General features: G+C 44.8%; 2 pseudogenes; both read left to right on the forward strand.

The window, feature by feature from the left end:
* Window positions 1-340: 340 nt before the first annotated feature.
* On the forward strand, window positions 341-440 carry LOC136318319 (U6 spliceosomal RNA; annotated as a pseudogene).
* A 1286-nt stretch (window positions 441-1726) lies between these two features.
* Window positions 1727-1826, forward strand: LOC136318321 (U6 spliceosomal RNA; annotated as a pseudogene).
* Window positions 1827-6675: the final 4849 nt, after the last annotated feature.

Raw genomic sequence — 6675 nt, forward strand, 5'->3', positions numbered from 1 at the left:
GGCTCTTAAGAAATGTACCGCCAGTGGTTTCCTTCATTGCACTCTACTTTAAGCAATTAAGCAAGTAGAAGGGGGAAACCCCGTGGGGCACTAAGCAAAGAGGCATCCTCGCCGCCTGCCCTGGGTAATTCAGTTTGAATTAGCAGACACCTTTGCACAAATAATTTTAATTATAATTTATAATATCTAGATCATAAAAATGCTGAGATATTTTGTTTCCATGAGTCTTGCTTAATTTCATTTCTATCAAGATGGAGAATAAGATAAATTATGTCATCTCTCATCTCGCTTATTCAATGTTGTACGGGCAATTTGGCTAGTGCACTGAAGGACTAAAAAGAAATAAAAAGTATTTGACTAAAATTGGAACGATACAGAGAAGATTAGCATGGCCCCTGTGCAAGGATGACATGCAAATTTGTGAAGCGTTCCATATTTTTAGAAAGAAAAAAAAAGTATTTGAATTGGAAGGGGATACAGACTCCAAACAAACAAACAAATAAATAAACAAAACCCAAGAATCTGGAGGAATGATTGCAAGAATTTGTGTGAGTTTAGTGCACTTACAGTGTGAAAGGAAATATATAAAAGCCAATTGTTATTTTGTTGATCACTACATATCCATTTCGTATGACCGCTGGGCTTTCTAGTATATTATAATCAACAAAGATTTGTCAATTACATTAGAGATAAGAGGAAGGAAATAGCACAGCAACTTGCCCCTACCATCCGAATGGCATGGGAAAATAGACTAGATTTAGATATGATGCTAGCAGAGAAGAGCTGGATATGTGGTATGATTAGAACCCAGTGTTGTAAATACATCCCCAATAACACAGCTCCAGACAGCCAAAGCCTTATAAGGACTGACCATCCTAGCAGGTGAGTTAGCTAAACACTCAGGCGTAAATGACCCCTTCACTGCTTTAATGGAACAATGGTTCGGAAAATGGAAAGGATTAATGACCTCTGTATTTACCTCCTTGATAATTGTTATTGGAGTTTTGATTCCTATAAAATGTTGCAATGTCCCATGTGTCTGAGGCCAAATTAAGAGATTGACCAAGATGGTCATAACCAAGCAGAGCCCTCCCCCTTACTCTACCCAGATGCAAATAATAAACACTGATGACCAGAGCCAACGTCTGCTCACTGAATTTGAAGTAAAGAATGAAGACGTATAAAGAATGAGGGGATTGAAGGAAATGTTTAACTCAGAATCTTTTCTTCAACCAACTTCCCAGCACCCTTTCATTCATATTCCTCTGTCTGGTGAAGAGAATGAGAAATACCTAATTTGTTTAACAATCTCCCTGCCCCCTTCCTCTGGTCATCCACTATTCCCCAACACCCTTACCTAGTTAATGAAATCCCTATCTCTCCCTTCTACCTTGGTGCAGCCATTTAAGCTAGCCAATCAGGAAAAAATAATATTGAATGGTCAACACTCCAGCCAAAGGAGCAAGACCCAGTGTCTCAGGGCCTGTGTTAGGGATAAAAACAGAATTTGCCCTCTGCTCACCTGCTTGCTGGCTGGCTTTCAGTAGCAGCAGCACATCCTTCTGCAGAAGTTATTAAAGTTGCCATGCTGAGATATTTTGTTTCCATGAGTCTTGCTTAATTTCATTTCTATCAAGATGGAGAATAAGATAAATTATGTCATCTCTCATCTCGCTTATTCAATGTTGTACGGGCAATTTGGCTAGTGCACTGAAGGACTAAAAAGAAATAAAAAGTATTTGACTAAAATTGGAACGATACAGAGAAGATTAGCATGGCCCCTGTGCAAGGATGACATGCAAATTTGTGAAGCGTTCCATATTTTTAGAAAGAAAAAAAAAGTATTTGAATTGGAAGGGGATACAGACTCCAAACAAACAAACAAATAAATAAACAAAACCCAAGAATCTGGAGGAATGATTGCAAGAATTTGTGTGAGTTTAGTGCACTTACAGTGTGAAAGGAAATATATAAAAGCCAATTGTTATTTTGTTGATCACTACAAAGTCTATATAATGAGAAGGAACAATTAAAATTGAAAGTAAATAAATGCCATTTACAATACCAGCAACATGAAGTACTTAAACATAAATCTAATAAATTATGTGTAAGAACCATGATTCTCGTATGAGCCTTGAAGGGAATGGGACATGCAACTTTGATGTATCAGGATAGCACTCCAACCAACTGAGCTGTACGGCCAGGGCAAAAGGTGCTTTTTAAAAGTGAGATCTGGGAAGCCCATACCTGTGTTCACCAAGGCATTAGTCTGACACAATCAATGAAATATTTAACTGATGCAAGGGACTCCTGCAGGACATAGAGAATAGTTTTATTGCTTCTCCAGTTTGGGGACAAAGTGTGAACAATAGTTTTACCACCATAGAAATCCCCCTTTCTCCATTATCCATAACTCTTTCTATACCTCTGACCTCCTCACAACTGGTGATCTCTTCTCTCTCTGTATAATTTCCCTTTTCTAGAATGTCATGTTTTTGTGATTCTATAGTCATTCTGTTTTTGTTTTTAAAGATTGGCTTCTATCAAATATCAACTGATTTTAAGGACCCTCATGTCTTTTGGGGCCTGACAGCATATTTGTCTTTATCACTGAATCATAAATCATTGTAGGTATTATCATAGTTTGCTTCTACATTTGGATATTAATAGGGTATTTTCTTTGATTCCAAAAATAACAGTTATGAATAAAGTTGCTAGCAGCATGTATGTGCAGTTTCTGGCATGAACACATCTTTCCACCTCATTTGGATAAATACCTGATATGATTGCTGCATCTTTTGTTATGAGTGTACTAAGCTTTTTTTTTTTTTTTTTTTTTTGTATTTTTCTGAAGCTGGAAATGGGGAGAGACAGTCAGACAGATTCTCGCATGCGCTGGACCAGGATCCACCCGGCATGCCCACCAGAGGGAGATGCTCTGCCCCTCCGGGGCGTCGCTCTGCCACGACCAGAGCCACTCTAGCACCTGGGGCAGAGGCCAAGGAGCCATCCCCAGCATCCGGGCCATCTTTGCTCTAATGGAGCCTTGGCTGCGGGAAGGGAAGAGAGAGACAGAGAGGAAGGAGGGGGGGAGTGGAGAAGCAAATGGGCGCTTCTCCTATGTGCCCTGGCCGGGAATCGAACCCGGGTCCCCCGCATGCCAGGCCGACGCTCTACCACTGAGCCAACCGGCCAGGGCCAAGTGTACTGAGCTTTTAAAGAAATCTTCCAGGCTGTCCTCCAAAGGGGCAGACAACATTTGGCATTCCAATCAGTAATAAATGATGGTCACTCATAGGCTTGTGTATTTTTGTTAGTAGTTTAGCCCATGTCTTTAACAGTCTCTGGTTAAACTCAGACATCCCACACTCAAGGGAGGGTCACACAAGAGCATGAACACCAGGAGGTATGAACACTGGGGGGCTGTCTAAGTGGTTGTTAACAGCAGTCTTGTCTGGCCCCCGAAGATTTCATCCCCTTACCTGGCAGACACATTCGTTAGGCCTGTGTTTAGCTTTACACACAAAGAGAAGATATTAATGGGCAGAGGATGCACTGAGCCTGGGGTTTTTGTCTCACTTCCCTACCTGCATCTGTCACTGTGGAAATGGTTGCTGAACCACAGAGCACAGTAGTACTCAGCCTCGTCCTTGGGCTGGACACCCGTGATGGTGAGGGCAGCCTTGTTTCTGAGCAGGGAGCCAGAGAATCTGGCAGGAACCCCTGGTACCTGGTTGCTGGTATCAACTATTAGACCCCGGGGCACCTGGTAGGGCTTCTGTTGGATCCATTTAGCATAGTTACTAGTGGTGACGGCCCCAGCACTGGATCCACAGGTGAGTGTGACTGTCCCCCCAGGGGTTGTGGATAGTGAAGCTTCCTGAGTCACCACAGCCTAGGAAGTGGCTCCTGAAAACAGGTGAGAGACCAAAGGTCAGTAACTGAGACAGGGGTCATGAAAGTAGAGTATTACGTCTCTCACTTCCCCCACACCCCCAACCCAGAGAGCCCCCGCAACCTGTGCAGTGAGCCAGAAGTGTGAGCAGGATGGGAGCCCAGGCCATGATGCAGACAACTCAGTCCTGTTCTATAAGAAATATCACAGAGTCACCAACACAGCTCTCCTTATAGCTCTGACCATTGTCTGTGGGGGCTGTCATGCAAATGAGTTCCCCTCCCAGGGACACTCAGCAGTGTCTCTTGGTCACAGCTAATCTGCTGTTCTATGTCAGTGAGCATGTGTTAGTGGGACCACCTGGCAATAGGACCATGTCACAGCTGAGCCTGCTTTCCCAGTAACTGGCCCACAGCCCCCTCTAGTGTCTGTAGTGAGAATATCACCAATGGACAATGCAGAGCTGCAAACAGGCTGTCCCTGTTTGCAGCCCCCCTTCCCTCAGGCCAGGAGCTTTTAGTTCCCTCAGAACCAGTTGAAGTACTTATGGTACAGGGCTGAATTGGGATGGAGGAACTTGGGGAAGGGGAGGCCTGACTGAATTGCTGCCTCTCCTTCTACTCAGTGCAGAGCTATTAGACGTCTCTGTTGAGTACAGGAGCTAAGGTCTCGGATTCTCCTGCTCTGAGGTCAGGTTCCTTGGGACACACGCAGTAATGGGGATGCCTTGCCACATATGTAGTTGACTGTTCCAGAGTCAGGTGCTTGGTCTCACCCGGGCCCAGTAGCATTTCAGAATTTATTATTTTTTTTATTTCTTAGCGTTGTGTAGTTTACTCCTGCTCCAGAATCTAGAGGACTACACTGAGATATTTCTCTCAGAGCTCTGCTGACACTGAGCTCAGCCATTCTCTTGAGCTGGGGCTGTGTGGAGAAGGGGAGGCCATGTGGTCAGGGACTCCCGGGGACCCCAGTAGGAGACAGCTGCTGTGAGCACGAAGCTGCAGGGAGACGGTGTCTGCTTTCCCGGTGACGTGTTCAGCCACCAACCCCCTTTCCAGGCTGCTCACCCCCCAGTTTTCCCTCTTCCTATGTGATTCCTCTCTGGATCGGCACGGGGATGGAGTGGGGACAGTATGTGAGGGGGAACCAACATGATTTTCTGAATTCACTGTTAAGTGAAAAGGAACCCGGGAAGTAAGAGAAGGTACTAAATGAGATGAAAAAGAGAATCAGCAGGATTAGGGTCTTCAGAGCTAGGGGGGTTAGAGATGTTCAGAAAGGGAAGGACATATGAGGAGGGTCAAGTCAAAGTGGTTATGATATGGGAAGATGACAGGTCTTCCCTGAAATCACAGCCTTGGTCATTAGCTGAGGAGTGGACAAGGGAGGAGGGGCTGGTGAGGAAAGGGAGAGAGACCCATGAATTGTAAAGTGGACAAGGGTCTGCTCTTTAGGGAAGATTGAAGGAGAAGCAACAGGGAAGTTGGGCAAGAGCTAGAGGGAGCTCAGGGCCAGAAGTTATTCTTGTTCTTTTGTTTGCTTTTGCGTCTGTTGTTAAAGAATGGGGAGCCTCTCCCCTGTTTTCTGCTCTCTCCCTGTTACCTACATGCATGCAGCTCGGAGTGCACGTATGTGGTGGGGAGTTTCTATAATCCAAACTCATGAGTTCTTCGTGTCAGAGAAATCTCCTAGGCTCTTGTCCACCTGTGATTCTACTTTTTATTTTACACTATTCTTAGGGACTTTCTAGTATTAAAATACATATGTTTAATTTGCAAGTCAGGCTGCTTTTAGAAATGCAGAATCTCTCTCCTCACTCCAGCCCTACTGGGTCAGAACCCACAATTTAAAATATCCTCAGATGAACCTTGTTCACGTTAGAGTATGAGAGACACCAGTCTGACGTTTGAAAACACGGTTGTGGTTTTGGATATATATTATCCTAGTTGTTTTTGGTTTCAGTTCATGTGTGCAACTGCTAAATTCTTATGTTTCTATTTTCTGTAAAATCAGGAATAATATATTGAGGCTTCCCATTGAAAATGGCAGGCATCTCCCCCTGATCCACAAAATGCACAGGTATGACCAGGGTAACCAATAAGTATAGTGACCACTTGTGACCATTCCACTGTTGAAGCCACAGGTGAGAGTCACTGTCCCTCCTGGGGACACAGTTATAGAGGAATCCTGAGCCACTACAGCCTGAGAACTACACCCTGAAATGAAAAACCGACACATGTCAGGAATAAGGAGCACAAGCAGAGGATCCCCCCAAAGGCTGGTGTGTGGTGTCTGTATTCACCAGGGCAGTGAGCCAGGAGGAGGAGGAGGAGGAAGGTCCAGGCCATGGTGCAGACGGCAGAGGACTCTCTGTCCCTGAGCTGAGGCTGGACTCTCTGACGCCTCTTTGTCTTCTACTGAGCTTGCTGTGAAGGGGTGTGTTTGAGGATTGCATTATGCAAATCTGAGCCTATTATCCACTCCCTTCCACTACCCAGACCCTCAGCCCTGAGAGCAGCTACACTGTCAGGGGGTGAGCCAGGGCTGGCTGTGTGTGTGTCTACCCTGTGGGAGAAAACAACTGCATAAGAATTTACACAGCCCGGGGGAAACTAACTGTTCAGGGTCCATTAAATATGACCCACTTGAGTTTCAAGTGTTGTGAGAAGGTCTATAGCGCTATCCGGTGGCCTTCGTATGCTAGAGGGTGTGTGGACTCCTCTCAGATATTTAACAGTAAGTATTGATTTATCGTTGCAACATTGTAGCTCTATTTC

Source organism: Saccopteryx bilineata, unplaced genomic scaffold (assembly GCF_036850765.1).
Source record: "Saccopteryx bilineata isolate mSacBil1 unplaced genomic scaffold, mSacBil1_pri_phased_curated manual_scaffold_34, whole genome shotgun sequence".
In the NCBI taxonomy this organism is placed as follows: domain Eukaryota; kingdom Metazoa; phylum Chordata; class Mammalia; order Chiroptera; family Emballonuridae; genus Saccopteryx; species Saccopteryx bilineata.